This window comes from Coloeus monedula (assembly GCF_965178545.1).
Source record: "Coloeus monedula genome assembly, chromosome: 3".
In the NCBI taxonomy this organism is placed as follows: domain Eukaryota; kingdom Metazoa; phylum Chordata; class Aves; order Passeriformes; family Corvidae; genus Coloeus; species Coloeus monedula.
The window spans coordinates 106,808,848-106,835,347 of record NC_138783.1 but is presented as its reverse complement, the minus strand read 5'-3'; the positions used below and the strand labels follow the sequence as shown (position 1 = coordinate 106,835,347).

At 37.1% G+C, this 26,500-nt stretch overlaps 1 protein-coding gene across 3 annotated transcripts in view; it reads right to left on the bottom strand.

Moving 5' to 3' along the window:
- The window catches only part of POLA1 (DNA polymerase alpha 1, catalytic subunit), a 186,557-nt gene that overhangs the window by 14,806 nt on the left and 145,251 nt on the right, over positions 1 to 26,500 (bottom strand). The window lies entirely within an intron of this gene.

Below are 26,500 nucleotides of genomic sequence, written 5' to 3'. Positions count from 1 at the left end.
AAAAAAAATAAAGAAAAGGAAGCCACATAAGAAAGAAAAACAGAATGACAGTGATGTTTTAGTTTACACTAGATATGGCAACACATACAAACTGTCAAAACTATGGAGTGAAAAAAGCTGTTATCAAGCAACTGTCAAGAGAGTCCTCTGAGATTTGGAAATCTTGTGTTTATTGTAACTACTGCACATTACACAAAGAAAGAAACATCCCTCTTCTTACCATTGCTGCTAAATATCAAGAGAACCCAGACTTCTTCCTCACTATTTAATTTTTTTTTCCTGTGCAATTCTGTGCTTGATAGCACAGGGCCCCTCCTTTTTCAGGTTTTTTATTGTTTGGTCAAAGTTCAGAGAGAAACTTGAGGTTACATCAAACATTATTTCATTTTCAAGAACTGTCAACACCCATTTTATGTTGTTAACTTGTTGTCCATCATTTAAGAGTAGAACTGTTGACATCAAAATACACAGAGTAAGAATGTCTCTCTTAAAACACATACATAGAAAGAGCAAAGATAATGGAAACAGCTATTTTACTAGACATACTAACAATTCCTTTTCATGTATTTTAACACAGTGACTAGAAATGAGTCAGTTAACTACCAGCAGGCTACAATATTCAAAGGTTTAGTCTGAATGTATTAATGCAGATTTTAAATTGCACTTTCTGATTATAAGAAAACAACTACCCCTCAGAGAGAAATCCCCAGTATCTACAGGGTTTCAATAGAGCCTTCAAAGTACTGTTTTGAGTGACAGCCTTCTATGATAATTTCTCAACCAGTAGCAACATTCCAACCCTGCTGATACCTGGTTAAAAACTTGTGACTAAAAAACAGATTGCTTTTTGCTCATTACTCACTGTAAAATCACATTTATTATCATTTCTACACTTCAGGCTTATGTAAAAATCATCTTTATTCTGAATCATGGGTTTTACAGAACAAACATCTGATGAGGCCCCAAGATTTAGCCTGAAGTTCTTGAGAAACAATGAAGCCTTGAATGCGCATGCTTTTATGGAATTTTTACTGCATCGGTTCTGGGGAGGGAAGTGTTGAACCCAAAACCTCAATAAAAGAAGACTCAAATATTATTTGAGCACAAGAGCAAATGAGCCTGTAAAGTCAATGAGCCCACAGAGAGTGCAGTAATTTTAAATGCCTCAAAACTGATGTCATTTCATTCTGAATTTTGGTAGGGATTATCACATCATCTCTGTAGATCTTTATGTGAGCTGACTTTCTAGGACCAAGCACCAGCTCCTGTTGGAGTCACCCACAGTGGCCACCACTCTGCAGACACCAAACACCTCCTGGGAATCTGTCCCTCCTCCCTGAGCACAGAGTCTGATATAGCCCAACTGCTCAAACTAATAGGGACACCTTCACACTTTTGGTTGGGTTTTTTGTTTGTTTTTTTGTTGTTGTTGTTTTTTTTAGTCTTAAGAGCACTTCTTCAAAATGTCATAATATTTATGATCATTAGATGAGAATACTTGAACAAAAATTCAGCCTGACACATTATATTCCCCACAACTACCATGACCACTTAGGTATAATTTTATCTCCTAATATCAGTTATCCTCATATAACACAATGACTAAATATTATCTCAATGCAAAACATGAAGTAAAATGATTGAGAAACTTAACAATAATGAATCTTTCCCACATAAAACTGCAGTTAGCTGCATTATTTCCTAGCTTTGACTCTCAAGTACTTCCTCCTCCTGGCTTATAAGAGTTCTAAAGTACCATAACAATTACTGCATAAACAGCTGCAGCTATATGTCCATTTAACACAGTCTTTTGAGAAATATATATTAATACCCTAATATAGGCTTACACACATGCTCACACAAAACATAAGAAACAGAACAGCGGTCTGATCCTCAGAAGTTTAATGACACGAAATAAAGCTATTTTCAACACTGGTAAAGTTGTAACACTGCATAGATACAATCCATATGCTAAAAGTCTCTTCAAGTACTTATTGCTCCATAAATAGAAACAGTTCTTGTCAGTGAACTGCAGTGAAAAAAGAAAGACTATATAGAAGGTTTGGTGCAGAGCAAGGGTGAATTGCTGAACTGGTCCTGGGCTTTAACTATGATTAGATTTAGAATTATTGAAGTTTGTAAGACATAATGAAGTTAGCCTGGCTCATCAAGGTCTTTTCATCTTATCTAGTCTACCAAATATCCTTTGAAAGTTTATGAAAGCACTCTGAGAGCTGTATTTTAAAAAAGTCAAGTCTGACTGAAAAGCTCATCTGCCAAATCCTCTTCTACTTCATATACACGTCTAAGGGTTAGGAGACAGAGGGGAAAAAAGGGATGAGAGAAAAAGAGAGGGTCATTATAGCTGAAATTTAACACACTGAAGTTGGCACCATCAAAATAAAAGAGCTCCTTCCATTAATCATGAAATTTAGAGTACTGGAAGATCTACCAGACCTATTTTACTGAACAGGAAAATTCAGTACCAGAATATTGTTAAATTGAGTTAGCATTATCAGTGGAAAAAATATGCTCTATTTCCTATTATTTATGAAGCCCTGTTCTTTTCTTTCTTACCAATTACATTCCCTATCATTTCCAAAATATACAAACTGTTTTCAATCAACAGATTTCTTTATTACAGCGTACAGCATGCTTGTTACTGCCTCTTTTCTATATTGAACCCTTGATTGGACAAGCATTTCAAATTTAACATGGACTGTGATTGCACACATCAAACAAATTAAACCTGCCAATCTCTTTTTGGAGGATATCCTTTATATATACTATCACTGAAGAGTACCCCGAGTATATTTGTTTAGAAGAAATGAGGAAGGAGGAAATATTATTATGGCAGAGTCAGAAGACATTCATTTCCCCAAGATGTGTAACTGGCCTTGCATCCTTTTTCTCCTGTTTATCAGTGAACTATTTTATAACAGAAAAAAATACTTACTGAATTTCTCAGTTCTGTTTTACAATCATCAGTCTATTTTTCCTTTTGGAAAATAGCTCATCATCTTGCAAAAATGAGATGGCAATAAAAGATGAACAATCCAGTAAGCCCAAAACTGATTTTCCTTAGGTTAAGCAGTTGCAAACCCAGATTAAACAGTCCTTTGTAGAGTAACAGAACTAAAATGCACTGGGTTATGTAAGCCTGTTCAAAATGAGACTCAGCTTTGCAGAGCTTTTGACTCTGCAAGCAAGCAATCAGCGACATGACAAGAGAAGAGTCTTAAGCTGCACCAGGAGAGGTTTAGGTTGGACATTAGGAGGAATTTCTTCACAGAAAAGGTGATTAGACATTGGAACAGGCTGCCCAGGGAGCTGGTGGAGTCACCATGTTTAAGAAACAACTGGACATGGCACTTAGTGCTATGGTTTAGTTGGCATGGTGGTGTTTGGTTAAAGGTTGGACTTGATCATCTTGGAGGTCTTTTCCAACCTTAATGATTCTATGAGCCCACAAAGATGAAAATACTGGAAAGCATTTGCTTGAAAAAGCCAGTTTAGAAATGCATTGGTTCAAAATCAAGATCAAGTGGGAAGAAGTCTAAAAACAGAGAAGCAAATAAACAGAAAGCCCCTGCAATATCAGCAAACAGAACTGAGCAAAGTCAAGACAATCAAGACAAGCCAAGGAATGTACAAAACACAGAGAATAAATTAGAAAAAATTTAATTAAGATACCTGCTAGCAATGCTTGACTAAAAGCATTCACAGTTCTTTGCACTTATTAAAGCTTAATATAAACCTCTCTTCTGCAAATGCTCATGAAACTGATTATATATATCCTTATCTGGAAGACACTATCAGTTTCCTGCTTTATCTGCATCATCAGGGAAACATAAAAAGGACAGACTACTCATGCTGCTTTTACAGCTGCTGAGCACTGAATCTTCATTCAGAAGATCAAGGTGCTACACTCGGCTTTGCCACCACGTTCCAGCATCATACCAGATCAGCAGCTTTATTGAGGCTTCATTTTTTGTCAGTAGAACATGTTGGACAGCACCTCCTCCTCTGACCTACTGTTTCTCTTGCACTACAAATTCTATAGGCAGGAATGGTCTTAAAGATTGTCTATTTGTGGTGCACCCGACCTCTAGACAGCAGCAGAATACAAATAATAACTAGTGATGTGAAACCAGTCTTCTGACAGAAGAGGTAAACAATATACCACATTTCCAATTTTTGTTTCAGAGATGCCTCTGCTGGCATCTGTATTTTTGATGGCATAAAATATTCCTCTTCAACTGCTGAAGATGCTCAAGTCAGAGTTGCTGTAAGTCATGTGAGGCACTTCAACATTTTGAATACTATTTAAATTTGGGCAATGTTCATTCTCATCAAAAGCTCACAAGTCTTTAAGGGTGAAAGCTCCACTCTTGTCTTTCAGAGAGGGAGGAAAGAATACAGTGGAAGACCTGGATCTTGAAACTAAGAACTTATATCTGTAGTTAAAGCAGGTGTTCATCTTAGTTTTGCTGAAACTGGTAAATTCAATTTTGATAGCAATAGTGCAACCAAGTACCTAGCACATGATAGAAGTCACCTGGACATTTCAAATGAGATGTGCAAAACCAAGATAAAATCAAAACCAAGATTAAAAAACTGCTAAATTTCTTGAAAGTTGAATCAAAAAGCTTACAATTAAATTTAATGAAGAATCTGCTGCTCTACCTTGCTTTCACTTGACACAGAATTTACACCAACAATGTACTGAATGACTAGGTGTTGCTGTGGCTGTCATTAAAAAGACAAAAACGAGAACAATGAAGATTTACTGCAAAAATCTAAAAAGAACTCTAAGCATTTAGCACTATCTCATTTAGTGAGTTACTCATGGGTCTCTTCCTACCAGTCTCGGTGCTCCCCACCTGAACAGAGGAGGCTGAACACCATCAGCCACACACCAACAGGGCACTCACTCTAGAACAAGACAATCTGTCTACCACTCTTTATGGTACAGCCTTCTTCACCACAGGCAGTAAAATCAACCACTGAGAGGATAGAGCCACATTGGATAAGGCCTAACTTGCACACTCAAAAAGCGTGTCAGGAAAACTCAGTCTGAGGAAAATTGAGATGTTAACGCTGAAAGTTTCCAATACCCACCTTTTACTGCAATTACATCTTCAGTAAGACACTACTTTATAGACAATGAAATGGGCAAGCTGCAGTAGGGCACACAAAATGAATGTCATCTCTTACATCATGGGAAGGAAAAACCTAAGGGTTAAGATGGATGTCAAAGTTCAGTGAAGATATAACCTGTTAGAGATCACCCTTTTAACTCAGTTTTGCTCCGAGGGGAAGATGTAAACATGTTGTGCCTAGTGAAATTGTCTCCACTAATACAAATACAGCTTTTTTTCATGAGACTTAAACTGTGAAGGTCTTTTGACAATACCAGGTACTATTCACAGCTATAATGGCTTTTAGAACACATAATCCACTACACAATCACAGGTTCAGGTGACTAAGCACTCCACAATTTAGATGGTAGGAAATGAGCAGGAAAAGGAACTTTGGAGCCCACTCCGTCAGACAAATCTATCGCTCTGCAGATTACAGACCCCAGCGTCTTCTTAGTAATGCTCTGGATTTGTGACACTGAAGAAAATAATATTTCTGTTTAATTGCAAAGTTTCTGTGACAATAACAATTAGAACTTCATCCTCACAGAAAACTACTATCGCTGAAACTCATCTAAACAAAAGAAACATTGAAATTATTTAAAAATATACAAATATATAGAATCATCGTATTTAGAAACAAACACAAACACTTTGGGCCAATGGAAAAGCCTCAGAATCAGTGCTGAGAATTGGTTAATAAAGTTATTTAGATTTTAGTAAATATTGTAGCATTAGTTTGATGTTGGCAACAGCTTCCCAAAATCCACACAGACAGAGAGGTGCATTCCATAAAGACACTTGGCAGTGTGAGGGACACTTTGATGAAAGTTTTGCTCAAGGCATTTAATATGCACATTTAAAATGGACATAATTCCTTTGTCCTGGGAGCACCTTTCTGACACAGAGCTGGATGAGGAAGTTCTTTCTTATGTTAAGAAATAGCTTACACTACTGTACTGGCTAGTGCCCTTTGCATTATTAACTCTGTTTCTGCAAATGACTGTAAGTTCATCCAGCTCATCTTCTTGACCATTTCTTAACAAATCAGACTTTAAAATAAGAAAAATACAAAGCAAGATTACAAAGAAGCCAGTAAACAACATCCAGATATGTCATATATGTCACTGATACAATTTATTCTGAGAACAAGTTTATATTAAATAGCTAAGTAAAGATTTTGAGTGCAACTAGACTTGAAGTCTAATGACAAAATCTAAGCCATAACATCTATGGAGACAACTGACAGATAACCACAAAAACCCACTGCAGACACTGAAGTTATTCAGGAGAACTGGAACATGTTGCAACTGCTGCTGTAGGGAACATACAAAGGCTACAGCTGCTTTGTTTATGTATGTAAAAACACGTATAAGGTTTGTCTTTGCAAACCAGTATTCTATAATAACCTCTCTTTGCTTTTATTTCTTGGTCACAGGTCTCCTGGAGGAACAAAACTAAACACTTTTGAGAGTTTAACTGTTATCTTTTAGACACAGAAGCCACTGCAGTGTCTTTTCTTCAAAAGGTATAAAAATGTTTACTTACTCAAATCAAAAGGAAAATGCTAACTAATGTTAATTTTAAACTGTTGAGAGTTGGCATGAAACCGATTCAGACCAGGTTACCACAGGAAACATTTGCTTCAGATCCAGCTGGGTACTGGTAAATCAAAGGGCCAACTTAATGGGGTGGAATTCCAGCCTCACCCAGTGCTGGTGCCATCCACACCCAGACCCAGGGACTGATGCCTTCACTTTTCCCCAGATTAGTAGCTGCTATCTGGGCACTAAGGTGTATCTACTGCTTTCCCAAAGGATTTCTAGAAAGGGAAATAGTCATACACAGAATGACACAGCACTGTAAAATATTTTCAAAATGCTGGAATAAGTAATAATTTTTTCTGTGCATAAATTACATTAAAAGCCTATGCAACATTTTTCAAAAATGATACAAGAATCCATGTTGAAAGCTACTGTGTAAATACTATTCTTTTGCATTAAGCTATGCACAAAACTAAAAAAAATTATTATGAAATGTGAATTTAACCACTTTGCAAACACCAAATATTCGGAATGTTAACTTCCAGGACATTTACATCTGAGCAAATATGGGGAAATCACAGATTTATTTTCAAAGATAATGGTAAGGAGAGGGATACAGGGAGTTTGTGTAAAAATTTATTCTGTCTGCATTTCAATTGGCTTTCAACTAGAAGATTCTGCCCAGCTTCTCACAGATTGTAAGAAGGTGCCAGTTAATAAAACAGAAGGAACAGCTTTAAGAAACATATTTTATTACTGTGAACATTGCGGGAAAATACTGTCATCTGATAACCTGGCAGAACACCTTCATAACAACACACTGCCATAGCTACACACCCCAGCCCTGGCAGTGCTCAGGCCAGATGGGGCTCTGAGCAATCTGATTGAGTGGGTGGCATCCCTGCCCATGGCAGGGGGGCTGGAATGAGGTGATCTTTAGGGTCCTTTCCAACCCAAGCCATTCTGTGATTCTATGATACTGTCTCATGTATGCTCCAGTGCCTCAGAGCGGACTGTTCTGTGATCTACAGAAAACAACTGACCAATTGCATACAAATGTTTCCATGCAGGAGCCTAAACTGACCAGTAAGGACTTGGACAGTATCAAGAAGAGCATATCAGTGAAATGATAACAATTTGATTTTTTTGCTCTCCACCTTTAATGTATATGTAACATTGTGGAACTTGCTTTCAGAAATCAGGTATCTAACACTAATAAATTATGCATCGATTACAGACGACCTCTGGAGATGCTAAAGGTACAGTCACAATCATGCATTTTAAAAAAATCCTGCTTTTCATGATAATGGGTGAATGTACAAAATTAAATGAGGCTTGCAATATAATCAGCGTGGTTGGCTGCTTTAATACATTCCATTTCAATTTAAAATCACCACAAGCCAAGAGTGACGAATATAATCTTATCAGTTGTTCACGAAAACACTGAAAAGAGATGTAAGCAGACATATCAAAAGCTGGTAACATGGCCTGCTTTCAAAAGCAATTAATCAGTTTTTACAGAACCAGAAACTCTTAAAATATTGAAAATCAGTTGAAGCCATGTACTATTAGAAGAGTGGAAAGAAATTCTCCTAGTAAGAGCATCTTACACATCAAGTTATTGCTTAAACCCACAAAAGCCAGAATATTCAAACAGAAAGGCCAAATCTCCAATAAAAAGGCGCAGTCAGGTGGTCCACTAACAGCAATAACCCATTGTAACTCCACTTCAAAGGTCTGACTGCTGCTTATGATGTTTTTCAACTGTATTTCATATTTAACTGGATTTTATAAGTTCCTGCTAATATTAAATATGCATATTTGGCTGCACAAGAATAAGTACACAGATTACTTTGTGTAAAGCCTGTCATATGCAAAGAATACACACTTTCAAAAGCAGAACAAGCTCCCATGTAATTAAAAATATACAGATTCCTTACTTCCCACCCAAAAAATACTGAGAGCAATGTTGTCTTATCTATCACATCTGTCATGCTTGCCATGCTCTAACTTGGTGTGTTTTGGTCCTGGAGGCCCCATGGATTTCTCTGGCTGAGAAAATTTTTCCAGAAGCTACCGAAACCAATTCAGATTAAAGAGACTGAAACTAACTTACAAATAGAACAGCACCATACCAGACTGCATCCATTCAGTCATTAATTAGCATCTTCATGAAAGGAAATTTTTGAAAGAATTTCAAATCCAGCAGAATTATCCAAAACACAGCTTCAATTGTAACAGGAGATGACTGGTAGACAAGCCTTTTCTGGAGAATGACGACCTTGTGTATCAGCACATCAGTGCTGTTGGAAGACTTGGAATTCAATTGCCATTTACTTACTCAAATCATTACCACCACCGATTTGAGGAAATTACTTTCCCATAACATCAGGCATACGGACAACATACACAAAAGTAAAACAAGACACCTGAAAGCAAATTGCTCTGTCAAAAACAGTCACTGAAACAGCAGAGATGACAACAGACTAAAGCATCTGGTGCTGGCACAGAAGATCAACTATAAACAAAAGAAAAACGCCATTGTGATTTAGTTTTGGATGAAGCACGTGACCAAAATTAAATACTGTTGCTTTACTTTGCTTATGACAAAATCCCATAACCTTACTAAAAGAACAACCCCCACATGAGACATTTAATCCAAAAAGTCTTGAAATACAAACAGAAAATTATATATTTAATGAACGCTTGCCCAACTTATTAATGGCTTTTTGTTCAGGTATTTGATAACAGCCAGCTTTATCCCAATTTAAGCTGTAGCCTGTTAGCTACATATCAATTTCGTAACAGCACTTTTTTTTGAACATCAGCTTTTGTTACGTTCTCAAAGGTATGAGATCTAACTCACCATCATTTTTCACCTTCATCTACCTATCACACAGTATTTTACAGATTGGGAGGCAAAGCAGATCCCCAAAACACCAGAAAAAAAGATTAAGATGAAAGCGAAGTGTATCTCCTTTCAACCTGAAAGGGAACCTGTTAGACTGAAACACCCTCCCATTTAATGAAATGCTAGTCACCCTAAAGTAAATGCTTATCTGACTGTGAGGAGCAAAAAAATGTATAATTCTTAGTGATACACATAATTCCAGAAAAAAACCCCACAGAACCTGGCTGCTTAGATATATTTCTGGGATGGGTGCCCAACACAGGATTCTTTCAGACCATGTGCAGAGGAGTCTTTCATCATCCTCTAGAAGAACATAATCAAATTATGCAGCAGTTGCTTGCAGGGGGACCCATATCTACAGAGACATCTAGAGGTAAACAGCATCTATCTGTGTATTAAAATGCAAGAAACCACCAACCTATTGTTCTTCCTGAATACACCCATGTGCTTTACAGAAATTAAGAAAAAAATTAATTTCCCCTCCTTCTTAAATTTTAAATTTTCTCTTTTTTTCCTGTCAGACTTGTCCTACTGAGCATTATAGAGTCAAACCTCCTCAGAAAACAGCTCACTTCATGAGTTATAGGTGCTACATTCACCTGATGTCCCTCAGCACTGCTTTCTGGGACCAGGAACATCCAACTCCCTGATGGTTACAGATGTTGGTTTACAAACTCTGGAAGCTACCAGTGCAAGGGATGGGCAAGAACCATCCCAGCACACACTGGAAGAGGGACATCTTTCCTCTGTCACACCACAGAGAGTGACCAGAGTTGAAACACTATCTCTTGTCACCGTGCTGCACACTAAGTGCAGGGGAACACTTCCAGTTACATTCATCTTCACAGGTATGAGATAAACCAGGGAAAATTAAACCATTTATGGCAAACTTAAGTTACTGATCCCTAATTTAGTTAGACCTTATCAAGGATGAAGGAATCCAAGAAATAATTAGTCATTCACACATGGAAAGGCATTAAATAACTCAAGTTCCAGTGCTGGTGTTGAGGAAAGCAACTTGAGACAGCTTCTGGAAAGCAATCTTTCCACAAAATAAAGAAGACAAACTACTCCCTGTCAACTTCATCTTGTCATGCTGGGGAAAAGCAGTTGAGAAAATGAAGAATCACCAGGGTTTAGCACTTGGGAACATCACCCCTGCTCTAACCTAGCGTGCAGTAACAGTGAGAAATGCATTACTCAGTTTTAACACATTGGTCAATTTAAAAAGAAAATGAACACCAAACATTTCAATGTTTTTTTTAAACAATTTTTCCTGTTTCTCCCTGTGCGCTCCTCCCAAATCCTCCCAACTCTTCAGAAGACACTAAAGAAGCAGATAAAATATAGACCCGCAGCTATTCTGATACAGTGATCAAAATTCTTTCTTTTCAAAGACCCCCACCCATACAATCTAGTACTAGAGTCTGTATCCTCTATCCTGCCCTTCAAGAGCACACAAGACGAGCCATTCTGAAACAGTGAGAGATCACAGGCTCAGCTGCCACTAATACCTCAAGGACACAATATCCTCTGTCCCATTGATGCAACCAGCTCCACTACTAGCATGCCAATACATTTGTTTTCTTCCCCCCACCCCCGAGGAAAGCATGCCTGCAGATCCTCTCCTATTTGTGAAGTCAGCAATCCTGAACAGGGAACACAGGAGATAGGCATTCAGCAGAACAATGGACGTGAAACAAGGAAGCAGGTTACTTGGGTACCACAACATTAAGTACTTTCTGACAAAGACTGCATTAGCAGATGACAGGAGATTGAACACATAGCAAACAAAATGCTTTGTAGGTTTTTCTGTCCCTGATGTTGCAGCTGATCTGGAAGGGAATGTGCAGAGTCCCTCAGGCAGAGATAGCCTTTGATCTCAGTGTACTAACTTGATACACTTACAAATCTGTTGAGTGCATTTTGTCTTCTGCCCTCCCTAAAGGGGGTCTACAAGTAAAATAATGGATTATCTGAGGCTGCTCTAAGAAAATATATTTTAAAGGCCCTTCTAAAGTCAACTTTGTAAATGTGTATTTTCCTTTTTCATGCTTGACATTGAAGCAGAAGGAAGAAAGATTATGTGCTATGATCTGTAGAATATTAAACTCCTCCCCATGATAACTTTGTCTGGAGTTATCAAAATCCCTGTATTTACTGAATATGAAAAAGCAGAGGTTGATGGAGCTGGCTTTTAACTGCTAGAATCTTTTGTGGGTAAAAAATAGCTATTAATAGATAACAACCATTCCCCTTGAGGACTGTAAATTAATTTTCAAACGACCCAATACAAGAAGTTTAGTCTCTAGATTTGTCCCTTCAAAAAATAGTACCAGTGTAGTACTACAACCTCTGCTTCTCTACAAATAACCACAGAACAACAGCCTGCTCCTGTGACAGAAGCCAGAACTCTATTCTGAACGTGATTTTTAACCGGTTGGTTTGCAGACCACAAGACAGAATTTTCTGAAAGAGTGGTGGAAGTTACATTGCTCTGTCTCCTCATGGTTAGCATTCATGACGAGATGCCTTCTCCAGGGTCTTTACAATTAGCTATGTACACTTTAAAAGCAGGTTATTCTGGGATGCAGAAATGGTTTATTTCAGAACACACTTTTCTCACTTTGCTTTAGTCAGCAGAGGCTGTAACTGGAGAGGGATAAAGAAAACTACTTCCATGTTACTTTTCATTCTTTGGTGAGAAACATCGAGGTGACTGGAGTGCTGTACACATCAATTTTTCCCATTTGGCATCTAGCAGGGTAACGTGTTACAATTTTTCCAGTAATACTGCTGTGTAGATCTGAACCACTCACCACCCTGGACCTCCTTTATAACCAGCAAAACAAGGAGGCATCTCTCATGTGTGATCCACACCAGCCTAGTAGAGATGAGATCAGCTGAGCCATGTCCTAGAACTGCCTAACTCTCCCCAAAATACAAAGGACCACAGCCTGACAAACTCACATACAAATGCTTGAAAATTGAGACCTTAAAGTGAGCAGTGATGAAGTGCATTCCTTTGCAGGGAATTTTCTCCACCAGTGATATTTGGTGTGGAATGCTTTACTGAGACAGAAAGGGAACAGCAAAACCCCATTCCACACAGTATTTACAGACTCAACTACCTACATAACAAGGTAAGAAGTGTGTTCCCAACAAGCTGAACATGAACCAGCAACAGGCACTTGCAGAAAGAAGGCAACAGCACCCAGGGCTGCATCAGCCAGAGCATCACCAGCAGGTGCAGGGAGGTGACCCTTCTCCTTTGCTCAGACCTGGAAAGAAACATCTGGAGTGCTGAGTCCAGTGCTGGCTCTCTTTTATCAGAGGCAATGTGTATCAGCTGAAAGATATGGGTGACTTCTTACTATATAAAAGGCCTGTCACTGTGGTAATTGATATTATTTTTATAATTGAGATATATTGCTCTATAGAGCTTTGCATTATAATGAAATATTTGTTTGATCTTCAGGCATTCCTTGGGCTTCTTTTAGCTAGGCACACTTGGGGACACAAAGTACCCACATTGTTGGAAAATTTTAAATGTAAAAATTTTTGTGTAAGTTCAACAGTACTTTTTTTCTTGAGTGCTGTTTGTAGTTCCCAGTTTGAAAAGAATTTAATTCTTAAAATCAAAGTATATATATCCCGATTTGAATTATGCTAAGAACACAGTTTATCATAATAATGGACTTCATGAACACGCTATTCAACAGAAATACTGGCCTACTCCAGACATTTCAAAAACATGAGCTTGCAACTATTGAAGAAACTTCCCAAGAAGGATGTACTCCATCTGTAAAACAGCTGATTTCTGCAAATAAAGATTGCCTCCCAAACCATATTTTATGTTTAAAGGACAATTAAAAAAGTTCTTCTTTGACACATAGTTTTCCAGAGTCCTCACTGTACACATCCAGAACAAGATGATACAAAATTATCTGTTCTCAAACCAACCCAAGTCTAGAATTCTTTTAGAGATGACTAATCCCAATTTAAGGCTGGCCCTATGATTGTGCAACAGTTTTCAATAATACATACATACAGATCTTATTTAACAATCCCCTAATCGAGAAAAACTTCTCATAGGGTAACAAGTGTAATGAAATCCACAGTTTAGGGAGCTCCTACTGGAAATGCAGGACTTGATTTTCACCACACCGGATTTGAACAAGCCATAGAAATAAAGGCTACATTTTGCAATGAACTATTTGACTGTCCAGCTGTACTGCAAATTAGTTTTATTTACTGTTGCCTCTATAAAATCCTTCAACATTTCTGTTTCTCAGAGCTCTGTCCCACATTTTCCATACTGAGAACTTTGGGACTGTTTTTTGTCAAATTCACTTTACAAATCCATTCGGTTCCTTTTATGTCTTTATTCTTATTTTGCACTAATGCTCTTTCCTCATGTAGTTCAGAACAAGCATTTCTGATTTCCTTTACAAAATACAACCTCTTTAACAAAAAATTCCACATCAGTCCCTGTGGCACTCTAATAAAATGTTACCTTAGTGTTAATATTTTGTTGGTCTCTTAATTACAGTACCAACACAGTGCCATAGTGCCATGGATTTGGATGAAAGTTTTTTACCTGTCTCTTAAGGATCAAAGACCAAACAAATAACCCACATCCCTTTCCTTCCCCATGAAAGAGAAGTTTATAATTGCTATGTTACAAAAAATCCTCAACAACTCAAATCCCCTCAAAGTGCAACATAATTTCTGAAGCATAATGCTGCACCACCAATACTGTTTCCACAGTCAGGGTAGAGGCACACAGGCAAGTACCAGCAAGGTATCCTAACATATGAATGGGCAATGTAAGGCTTCCATGTTAAAATTACCTTATCTTCTGGTAATCTGTGGTTATATCTTACCCTTCTTTCTTTTATCCTCATGAAATTTCCGCAAAGTCTGAGTGTACTATCACCTTCCTTTCACATCTATTTTTTGGTGAAGGTATTTAACTCAAGAGCAGCCAAGGGCTTTTGTGACAGTAAAGCACCAGCACCTCGATGCCTGGAAGGACACAGATCTAAAATGTGCAGCAGGTGACACTGGATGCTGATGGCAGCAGGAAACTGAAAGCTATTTTGAAAGGATTTCTAAACAGTCTTTATTCAGTAAAAAAGTGTAAAGATGAGGGCTCCTGAAAGCCCAGAATGCCTATCAGTTCTCAAGAATCTATCCTGATGATTGTATTTCCCCTTTAAAAAGCCATTAATAGAACTGGAAGAAGGAAAACCAGAATGCTCTAAAGGGAACTTACAGGAAAGATGGAGAGAGATTTTTTACAAGAACATTTAGTGACAGGACAAAGGAGAACAGGTTCAAACTCAAAGACAGTAGGTTTAGATTAGATATTAGGAAGAAATTCTTTACTGTGAGGTTAGTGACGCACTGGCACAGGTTGCCCACAGAAGTTGTGGATGTCTCATCCCTGGAAGTGTTCAAGGCTGGGCTGGATGGAGCTCTGAGCAACCTAGTCTAGTGGAAGGTTCCCTGCCCATGGCAGTGAGGCTGGAGCAAGGTGATCTTTAAGATCCCGTCCAACCCAAACCATTCTGTGATTCTATGCTGGAAGAGCTGAGCAAACCCAGGACCTACATGAGTAGGAGAGTGGTTTTTGCCAGGGCAGCAGAGATGCCTGAAAATGGAGAAGGGTGGAGAGCAGCAGACAGACACATCAGAGCTGCCTCAAACCCCACAGACACCACAGGCAAAAGTGGGTCCTGGAGAAACAGGTTAAAACAAAGCATATTTGCTGACCCTATGGGTCAGCGCAGCCTTAGCAGTCACTGTAGGACAGAGAACACATGTATGGATGAGAAATCACTAGTGTTAAATGCTGTAACAGAACAAAAATGATACTTTTTGGTAGAAAATATAGACATGCTCATATGTTAACAGACTAAACAGAGAAAGAAAATGCATGTTTTGTCTAAATAGGAGCTCCTGACTGAAATACTTATCTTCTTCAAAATTTGCCAGAACAATACAATAAAACCAAAATGAAGCAAAGTCTTCAGATTGTATTCAAAAGTTCAAAAAGGCATGGACGCTTCATTGTAATTTCTGAATTTTATCAGAGTTCCTGTTTTTTTGGAAACACTGAAAAATATTTTTAAGCTGTTGTGGTACCTGAAGTAGGGCTTAAACTGGCAAACAGCTGATAAATCTTTGGAGAACAGAAACCCAAAAAAATAGAAATAGTAGTTTCAAACTTGTATCCAGACTTTCAGAAATTAAACCTTCAGATTAGAACCTCTGTTTCTTTCTCTTTTTTGTTAGACTGTGTCCAGAGAAGGGCAACAAAGCTGGCAAATGACTCCTGTGAGGAGCACCTGAGAGAGCTGGGGGTGTTTAGCCTGGAGAAAAGGAGGCTCAGGGGAGACCTCACTGCTCCCTACAATTCCCTGAAAGGAGGCTGTAGTCAGGTAGGGGTCAGCCTTGTCTCCCAGGTAACCAGCAACAGGACAAGGGGAAATGGCCTCAAGTTGCACCAATGGAGGTTTAGGTGGAATATTAGGAAAAACGTCTTCACTTGAAGAGTGGTTTAACACTGGAATAGGATGCCCAAAGACATGATGGAGTCACCATCCTCAAGGGTGCTCAAAAAAACATGTGGCACTTGTTTCCAACCAAGAAGCTACACTTTAGATCCCTTAAATAAAGTAATACTTGAAACAACTGAATTACGTCTAAAGTTATGACATCACATTCATGATAACCAATTAAAAACCCATTAATTCCTGTACAATACAAAATTTAAAGTATGAAATAGTAAAAATATTTCACACCATGTTCCTGGTGGTAACTTCACCATTACTCTTCAAAACCATGGCAGTTAATGCTCTTAGTATGTTAACTATATTGATTTTGGTCACTCGCCACTATTTTTCATTAAGTATGTTTAAACTACAAGCTCAGCTCTATTAAAAAAACCCAAAACCATGGGGTCCCTTTAATGCTTTTTTACCCTCCCCCACAGCTACATAACAGAATATCAAAATATTAATCTGACAAATGCCCTACTGTTAGTTTATGGAATATATATCATCACATTACAAATATAAAACAATATCATAACTAGCTAAATATTTTAATTCCATGTCTGCAAAATTCTATTAATGGCAAATATTATTTGCTTTTATAACATAAATAAACTAGCTTAGGCTGTCACTCACCTCTTTTAATTCATTTTTTGTTTTGTCTTACTGCATGCATCTCTCACAAAGTGAAAAATGTCTATTTAAAGATAAGTGGAAATACAACAGTACGTAACGTTTTCATGTCAAAATAATTACATTATTATATTCTGAGTTAAATAATATAAGATAGGAAAATATTTTGATATGCATTTAACAGCTGTAATCCTTGCAGGATCAAATCAACTTCTTCCAAACCTATTTCTGCCAGATAAAAACAAAGAGCTCCCTAACCTGACCAGCTGCCCCTCACACCCATCTCAGTCCCCTCCCAGAAGAAGGACAAGCCAGGACAGAAGAACATCCTGCTGAGATTTTTTTTTAAAGGCTGAGTCATATTTTGGCCTGTCAAAGGCGACTAATCTGTTCTCAAAAGCCAATTACATTAGACTGAAACATGAAATTTGGTAGTTGGATTGTCAGAATGAGATCAACCTCAAAATAACTACAAAGGTCACAGAATGAGTGCAGCTTTGCTGAGAGAGGGAGGCTCTGCCCACAACATGAAGAGGTATTTCTTTTCTGGAACATGTACTCCAAACACTGTCTTGTGCATTCCTTATTTTCAAGGCAGCAACAACCATGGCTTCAAGTGTTCAATTGCCCCTGCTCCTCCAGAAATATATCAATCAGGATTGGTTGAGACCACCACTATTTTCTGATGGAGAGATGGCAAAAATGTAATACTCCTTTATGGAAGGCAGTATTTTTTTATTTTAATAAACCAAATTTAAGCTGCATTTAGACACTTCTTTGTCTTGTGCTGCATTTTTATCCATATATCATGCACCATTTTTGTGTCCCCTATGGAATAAAACAAACATTTTCCATTATGCTATTCTCTACATGACTTACTAGTCCCTAATAAAAAGAAGAGCTTACCTACATCCATTTCTTACAGAAAAGAGCATAACTATATTTTCATAATGAATTTGATAGAAATCCTTTGTTTGTTGAGGATACAGGAAGATATTTCAAAAGAAATGTCTCCTGTGCAGTTATTATACTTCAGTGAGTATAATAATTAACATAATTTTATTTGCAGCAATAATTTAAATCTTGGAGATTAAATAGGCTCTGGTTTTCACAAATAATGACTCCATGTGTTTCTTTTAATGATCAATATAATTTAAACTGGTTTGGAGACAAATTTTCCTTAGGACTCATATACGTAGGAGATGTGAGTTGAGGTAATTACATTTAACATCAAGAAGATGACATATTCACATCAACTGCAAACCCAGGCCAAATCTGGGAGCTAAGAATAGCTTTTGGCAAGTATACAATAAAACAGTTGCCTTATGCAACAAGCACAGAAAAATTACACTCTGATACATGTGCAACACAGTATTAAGTCTTGAGGTGTTCCAGAGAAATTTCAGTATTCCAGTACCCCCCCTTTCTTCATGTTTCTTTTTCACCATTTCCCTTCTGACATAGATTACAATCTTCTTCTTAGTTTTTTTTAGTATTACAAACAATAATCACTTTTTAAAAAGTTATCCCTTCATATTAATTCTGCTTTCTGTTACTGGAAGTATTTTTCTTCTTGGTGATTTTAACACTGTGACATAATAAATAAATGCTTGCTGTCATAATGCATGTGAGAAAAAGCTTTGTATCTCTGATGCCATTTTGAAACATCAGTCTTACAGAATGAAAAAAGATCATCAAATCTAACATTTTACAGTACTCTTTTCATTCAAACTACTAAAGGTAGCACAATTTAACATATAGAAAATATAGTTACTATCTTCTTTTAATACAGGCAAAAGAACCATAGATTGTCCTGAGTATTAATTTTGCTTTTCTATAACATGCAGTAAAATGTTTTTGGTTTCAAACTGCATGATTAGACAAATTTATAATCAAGTATGTGCCATAGTAAGTAATAAAACAACATACAGACATAAGTGTATATCAATACAGGAAAACAATTTTTTCAAAAGCAGTTTTATGCAATAAATGAAATCTTTGGACCATGAGAAATCAGCTACATTCCCTTTATCTTTTGTGGAGTCAAGCTTTCACTCCACATACACATGGCCATGAACAAACTTTCTCAAACATCTTTATACCTGACACTAAACACCTGAACCAGACACCCTCAACCAGAATACAAACAATGTCACAAAGGTGTTCACTCAAACCATGCAACTTTCTGGATGTTCAGCTACAGAGTCTTTAAATTTAAAGACATAAGGTATCAATGGCAAAAATTAAGAGGCTCTAAATTTGCAGGCAACACAGCTGAGTTCTCCAACCTCCTATCAAGGCAAGTCATAATTAAAGACATGGAAGTCCTTCCACAACCCTGTCAAACTGTACGGCCCATGAGGAAGGGGAAAAAAGAGGGCTGGTGTTAAGTACAACACTGCACGCCATCTTCAGTAGGTCACTGGTCTTTTAAATAATCTCTACTGAACAAATAAGATTTCAGAAAGTTTTTAGTAGATAATTACACTTCCTGATTTTGTAATTAGTGGAACTACATGTAATTACATAATAATTATGACGGTAATTACGTAATTAAGATGTATAATTATGTAGTAAAAAACATTATGGAAATAAAAGCCATCAACTGTATAAGCACAATACATTTTTAAAAATAAATTCTGTATCATCTGTTTAAAGCTACCATTTTCCTCAAAATATCAAAGTGATTATCAGCCATCACTGGCAAGTTCTAAAATACATTTCATATGAGACTTAAAAATCATACAGATAATTGTATCTTTTTAAAAATCTCTTTAAGCCTTAGCTTTACATTACCTTTCTGATGTCTAGGCACACATATATTGAATGCACTCTACAGAGTTAAATTATTTACATTTATATTTCAAATTTCTACTAAAATAATTTTTAAAAAAATAGCATCAATGTCAGCATTCTGGTATCTGAAATACAGGAATTTATTATTTTTTCTTAGTACAGTCAGATCCACAAAACTTTTGGGTCTTCTAAAAGGAAAAACATGCTGGTCTTGCACTTTCCTCGACAGAAAAGAGCAAACTGCTGTGAGAAGCACTAGTCACTAAAACGTCATTTCTGACTTGCAGTGAACAACAGCAGAACTGACCCCCATCAAAAAAAATAACCCCAGACTTTACTAAGGAGATGAAACCAGAAGGACAAAGGTCTCTATAATAAAAATGTCAGTGTTTCAGACAAAAAAAGAAACAGTGAAGAAAAAACTGCTTCAGAAATATTTTCTGTTTAGAGAAACTCACAAGAGAACTGATAAAGGAGGAGGCAGATGGCACCAGATAGACAATGCCATTGCATGGGTTAGATATAACAAGCTGGCCTGCATCTACTCATACATCAGTAGGAAAAAAATCCTGAAGTGCAAATGAGAAGATATTTTTGTTCACTTTTTTCCACATAGAAAAAAACCCCAAACCCTATCAGTAGCAGCAGGATATTTATTTGAAGAGGTCAAATAAGCATTCCAATTTGAGGAGTCAGAAATTAGCTAAGGCACTCCTTCATCCCATCTGCAACATTAATACAATGTGCAAGGGAAAGAAGTCTTCCTTAATCAAAACCATTTTATTAGTGGTCTGGGCCACAGTAAATGCACTCCTCTCATGCCATAGATTCTCCACATTGCAGACATATTATAACTGTTTTAACTCATTATTTCTATTTATCTCCTTCACAAGTAGAAGAAACAACAACTCCAAGAGAGGCGTCCCAACCCATTGTGTTTTGTGCTTAGAGAAAGGGTTATAGAAATGTAAAGTATTAATCGGGTTTATTTAGATTTTGTAGGTTTAACAAAAAGACAACATGAACAGAAATAGAATGGAGAAAACATTACACTTAAGATCTTAAAAATGTCCAAGTGGCAATAAAAAAAGGCATGATCATTAGGGGAGGATGACTTAAGATTTAAAGATAATCTAACTGCCTGTACATTACTTCAAAAGACTCAAAAAACCTATTGCAAAGAATTTTCAGTAGTTTTTGCTTTCAAAAAAAGTTAAATTTAAAAACACTCAAGAAATAGTGACCCAAATCTAAAAAAAAGTTCACAACTCTTCCTCTTCAAAACAACATATTAAGGAAAAATGAACAAGTGCTTTTGAAGAAAGACTCAGATTAAATTCTTGAGAATTATTATTTTACAGTCTCTTCAAAACAACATGATTGGAAGACAAAGTACTTGACAGCAAATGTGAAGAGGAGCTTTTGTTTTCTTGGATGTAGAGATCACTACAGTGAACTGATGTCTTAGTGATGGTGTCTGGAGATGTGATACCATCAGAAATGTTTTGTTTATTGAACTGCACCCTCTGAAAAGAGATTAGGCCAGGTTTCAGCTGCTGCCATTTTACAAATAAGTGCACACACACACACATACACCTTGGTAATTTATACAGTCTCTCCTTATCATCCACTAGAATGCACGTGCAGAAAACTACATCCCCTTTCTTATCTATTGCAACAAGTACTTTGCTGTAGTCTTCTGTCTGTACAATGACAAAAATGTGGCAAATTGTTCTGATTTACAAAAAGTCTTCCATTTAAAAAAAAAAATCACTTCAACCTGCTACTGGACACACCAAGTTATGAACATACTGAGGAAAACCACTCACCACTGAACTGACAGGATTCACACAAATATTCAGAGATGATTTTTTTACATCTAGGTCTAACAGCCCAGAAGAGGTTTTTTCCCAACATAATTTTTCAGTTTATTCATCCATAAAGTAAACTAGGGATTTTTGATGTTTGCATGGAAGGGTGGAGTGAGGTGCACACAAAAAGCTGTAATAAAAGTGTGAAAACATCCTCTGAATATGCATTTGGTTTTACAAAACTGCAGCCTGTAAGTATATGATCAAAACAATTACATTCTATTTCCACAAAGTGGCATATACTTCAAAGAGGTAGGTCTTCCTAATACACAGGAATACTTAACTGCTTTTCCCAAAGTTATCTTCCTCCCATCCTCATTTTCTTCTGCTTATCCATTAAGAGGATATGCTGAGACTTTTCAGAATCAAACAGCCATGGGCTCAATGGTTGAATATACTCTGGGAAAGAATCCACCACAGCAGCTTTCCAGTTTCTGTCTCTGAAATATTTAAATGTCTTTCAAACAACATTTGTGACCTTCCCTCTCTGAGAAATGGGACAGCTGAAAGGCAGTATTGGCAGATATGGCAGCCCCATTTACAGTACAGAAAAAATCCTATGATCAGGATCCTATTTCTCCAAAAAGATCACAGCACCATAAGCAACCTCAGTGATACCAATGGATTGTGAATAAGGAGACTGCAGCATCCTTATCTTCTATTTGATGCCAGATAATGTCAGGGGAAACTGAACTGGAGATATCCATGCAAGGCACAGTAGTTGTAGTGACTTTATGAGGGCTCCATTTCTCTTCACTTTCAGAGGTTTTCATTTTACTTTGGTAGAAGCAAAACGAAAACAGTAGTATCTTTGAATATTTAGCAATACCAATGTTTGAATGGAATAATGATAGAAAGATTACTACACTCTATTTTGATCTCCTGATGACACAGCCATAAAAATACATAGGTTTCCATTCTGAAGTTAAGGCACACACAGTGAGCATACTCCTGTATTTAAGCCTCAAGTGTCCAAAATCACTGATAGTTGACCCATCCTTTTTCATCTATATGAAGGAAGGACGCTACTATTTTGCTACTCTTGCTGCTTTTTACTGCTCTGCTTGCTCAAAGTAGCAATGTCTGATCACACTCGCAGCCCAGCTTCAAAAAACTGTCAGAAAGTGCTGAAAACGTGTTGAGCATGTATATATATGTATGTTGTGAGTATATATACTCACAACAGAGCATTTTGTCCCTTTTCAGATTAAAAAAATAATTCAGAACAAACAGCCCTTCTAGTATTACTGGTATCTTAAATCAGGGGTTTGGGCATAGCAGTGTTAAAAATTCAACTGGTTTTAAACCTAATACTAATTGTGCAACAGTTCCTAATTTAGAAAGACAGCCAAGAATTTCCAGAATTTCACTTTTTGTAGTATAAGAACCTTGCACTGTATCACGGTGTTAACCTATTAAATTGTACCATCATAACAGACCTTAAACTTCCAGAGGAAAGGAAACATTGGTTTGGAGGATAAATGCCAGTATTAATAAATAATAGGACAAAAGACCCATAACTCTATCATCCAGATATTCCTGGGTGGAATAACTGACAGCTAACTTTACCAGTCACTGAAATGAGAAAACATCACATAAACCAACCAGCTTGTTCTTGATTCTCACAGGAAAAAGATGGAACAATAACTAGTGATTACAGTAAATCCCAAATGAAACACGAGTGAACGATGTTGTAATCATCACAGTGGTATAAATAAGCAGAAGAAGAGTCTGCAAAAGATATTAATTAATCCTTCTGCTGTATTCCTCTGTGGTAGGCCTGACCCACTGAGGGTCTATAAAAAATGAAAAAAAAAAAACCAACAAACAAAAAACCAACAACCAAATACGCAGAGAGAAGTGAAAAACTCTCCTGCTGTTCCTCCACAAAACAGGTTAGTAGTCGAAAGAGACTTAGAATACAGCACTGCATGTTTTAAATATGTAAAACTCTCCAAGAGAACAGTGTATCCCCTGTCATGCACAGAATAAGCTTCAGAAAGCAAAATTCACCTCAGATACCAAGACCAGCTCTCTACACTTATACAGTGACCACACCAAACACCACAAGAAACTGGTTGTACAACTTGCCAAGTTGTAGAACCTGCATTGCCAGAAATTTTTTAAATTTAGCCCATCTGTAAAAAGTAGGCTGTGGTATTGATCCTCTAGTAGGGAAAGGAAGCAGCTTGGACATCTTTCTGAACTCCTACTGATTTCACAATTATTATCTTAGATTCCATTTCATGGGCCTTCAGTGTAAATAGCTGAACAAACAAAGCCTGCTCTGTAATTAAGGTTCTGTATTTTGAAGAGGCAAGAACAGAAAATGCAAGTGAACTAGTAGTAAAATCTCAAGGTCCTGAATGAGACAAAACATGAAGGCGTTCAAACTACAGTGGAAACAGATTTATATCTTCAATCTCTAGCCATCAAAATATTTTTCTTTTTATGGAAGAACACTCCAAGATAAATAACAACTAAAGCTGCTATTAGGAATAAACAGAATCTACAAAAAAAGAAGAACTGGTGTTTAAAAATTCAGGAAAAATGGCAGCAAGAGGTAGAAACAACGAAAGTTCATGCAATTTGGTCTTCAAGAAACAATGACCCAAAACAAAGCAAAAAACCTCCCCAAACCAAAATCAAAACAGCAGTCGAGCAGTGGTTTAGTCACATGAAAAGAGGAGACTGAAGATACCAAAGATGTACAAAACCTACACTTAAATTTTTGCAACCCTTTTGGATAAAGGCAATGATTCTGATCGCACATCAAAGACAGAACGGCTTGTGAATGATTGCCTGGAAACAAAATCTTTTTGTTCTCAGGGAAAATAAACACAAGCTTCATGTTATAAAGGGGAGTTCACTAGGTTTCCATTTCAGACCTACTACAAAAATGGTACATGAAAATGATTTAATCCTATGGAGTTTAACATGAAGTGTATCAAATCAGTAACGTACCTTACTAGAAAACAGAGAACACTGGTACCTATAAAATAAAAAGGTGGCACAAATAGCCACAGACAATTATTGTCAAATTCTGCATATATTGTAGGAGGGTATCTTCCTCCCAAAAGAGATCAGAAAAATGAGACAGAATTATATGGGTTTACCATACGCACATAGCCAATTACTTTGAAGAGAATCAACTGTTAAAGGAAAATTAAGAGTTTCAATTTATCTGGCCTTGACACCTGCTGCAACACCAAGACTGAAATCACTGGCTTGCTGAAGAAGATAATACAATAATTTTCAAACAGCTAAGAAAAAGAGAAAAACACATCATGCTGAAAGGTTAACTGTCCAAGAGAAAAAAGTCCTAGCAGAATTCTTACAATTCCTTAAGAATTACTCTGAAAACTAATTTTATTGAACTTAGCGGTCAGGGTCTAAGAAACATTTTCCCATTAAAACAGAAGGTGGTAAATTATGTGAATTCAGAAGCCACCATACTATTTTTTAAAGAGAATTTATTAACCTTGAAGTCTAATATTACAAATGGGATTAAGCAGTCAAAAATTAATGAAACCAGGAAAATTAAGTAAAACAAGTGGCATGAACTTGAGATATGAATAAACCCATGATTCTGAAATGACAGGAGAAAAAAACCCTTTCAAACCTCAGGATTACTATGATTACTTCACTACAAGTTAATGATATGAATAGCTATCAACAGGATGTAGGTGGCTCAAGAAAGCATCAGCAAATGTAATTCCAGAAAATGTACCAGACCCAGTGAACAAGACACTGGAGAGATACTATCTAAAATACCACATCATTTCTAGTTTCTCATACTCCAAAGATTAATTCAACCTAGAAAAGACCACACACAAAGGTGCTAAGAGGAAGAATCGTACAGCAGAGAGACCAATTCTTCTTAAAGAAAGCTAAGAGTCTGCCTTAGTTGCAAAACAAAGATACTCCCACAATTTCCAAAAGCATAGCAGAGAACATCAGGGAGATAAAATAAATAAACATTTAGTGAATGGCCATAAACTAGCCACAAACAAGTTAGAACATGAAAATTTTAGTGACTTTTCAGTCACCACAGGAGAATCACCACTCACAAGTTTCCAAATGAAGTTCCATAAACTTGCAGTCCTGAAAAATGCAGTGGAATGCTGTAGCAGGGGATTGGATGTCATCACCCATGAAGTGTTTTCTACTCTTATGTCCTTCTATTAGGCGAGAGATCTACACACAATTTGGTTTCAGACACCAGTAGCATCCACTCCATGACATTCCTTCAGTACATCTACAGGGCTGTATTAGACTGACACGGCTACACACTGTGACTTCTTTAGATGTACAAAGCCATTGTGAAGTGCAGCCATCAGAGTGAGTTCATTTACTTAGAGGGATCAGGGGGAGGAAACAAGAACTTCTACAAGAAGAAACCTAAGTACAACAGGCCAAAAGCAGCCTGTTTGCTTATTTGAGCAGTTTTTTGCTAAGAGCTTTTTTTACGCTATTTTCATTTCCATACATTGTTTATCAAAACAGCATTTAGAAACATTGAGTTTTATTTCATCTCTTTTCACCCCCCAGCAACCTAACTGCAGATGAGGGGCAGGGGTGGGGATGATTTTGACAGCAGAGCAGCCATCAGAACACAGTCCCAACAGCAGCACCTTTTCCTCACAGGCACCTCCAGATCCACAGATGACACAGCCAAGTGCTCTCTGTGGACAACACACTTCAGTGGTGGGACCCAAACATGTCTTTTTTTCAGAATTCCAAGCATTAGCCCACTCTCAGAAATATTTTTCTGTCAGCTTGAAAATCACTTACCTGCGTAAAACCCATTGATCCGTTACAGCTTAGAAATGTTTTAGTTCAGAAATGTTATGGTAATTGGGAGAAGACAAAAAAATTTTCCTAAGATCAGGTTAATCTGTATTGTATTTAAGAGAGGTTTGTAGACAGTTGGCATTACTGCTTTTCTTGTGCCCTCATTTTTCTCCCTGATAAAAAGTGTCTCTCCAATGCTAACAGTTGAATGTAAGTTTTAATTACGTACACATATGTTTTAATTAATCTG